Below are 1,114 nucleotides of genomic sequence, written 5' to 3'. Positions count from 1 at the left end.
ACAAAACAAACTGGTTTAAATAACTATGATAAATGGAGAACAAAGTAATATATCAATATACAGTTACATACTCCAAGAAAAACTGGACCTTTCCTCCAAAGATGAAATCCAGTATTAAAAAAAAAAAAAAGACAAAATAAACAGGCAATAAATGTGCATTCTATTTGGAAAAGGACACTTTTCAAAACCCTCTTGACCAATATGAGAAAGGGGGGAAATGCCACAGTTAAAGGTTTAATATACAACTCAGAAGGCAACTGTTGGGACATGAAATAATAGGAACACGCAAATCTACTGGAGTGAGGTAAAGCAAAGAAGGGGCTGAATCTCCTTCTGTGTACAGGGTTTTAAATCCACCTAATTGCTGAAGTCAGTAAAGTTACATCCATGAATAGCCAATATCTGTGGTATCAGAATCAGGCTTCTGGTGTCTAGAAGAATAAAGCAGACTGTAAGCTTGCTCAACATATGACGGTTCTAGGGGCAACTTCTAATCTGCCAAAACTGCTTCCTGTGGAATGTGCAAAATGCCTAGACTTTACTATTGGAAGAACATTTCTATAGCTTGGCATCTGGTTTATACCTTCTGAGAAGGAAATTCAGCATATTGCAATGCCTTTGTCTGTTTCACTGTTTACATTAATACACTTTTGTTGATACAAGTGCAGTTAATATTTAAAGGACCTGATCCTCTTCTCTTTCAGCGTAATGTCTTGTGGAATGTCTTACATTAACTTGAAAGGAAACTGTCCGGAAGTCAAAATTCAGTTTTGTTCTCATAGGTCTGTCACACAAAAGCAAACTGATAACCAGGGATTCTGGTTTTCTCTGATAAAAAAACTCTTCAATTTTCAGATTTTAAAAAGTAATCCCCCAAATCCACATTTTTCCGTGATTAAAATGAAACACCACTACTCTATATATTAATGTCCAGTCCCCCTGCCTGGCCCCATACCCCCCACCTCCACATCCAGCCCTGTGCCAACAGTCGCCTCCGTGTCTGGCCCCACACCACCCCCTTGCTCCTCATCTGGCCTTGCAGCACCCCCCTCCTTTATCTCCGCTAGGGGTGAGGGGTGGCAATGATCTGTCCCCAGCTACCCCACCTATCAGT

Source organism: Crocodylus porosus, unplaced genomic scaffold, assembly GCF_001723895.1.
Source record: "Crocodylus porosus isolate Cpor-Errol unplaced genomic scaffold, CroPor_comp1, whole genome shotgun sequence".
Taxonomy (NCBI): Eukaryota; Metazoa; Chordata; order Crocodylia; family Crocodylidae; genus Crocodylus; species Crocodylus porosus.
This window is presented reverse-complemented; position numbering follows the sequence as displayed.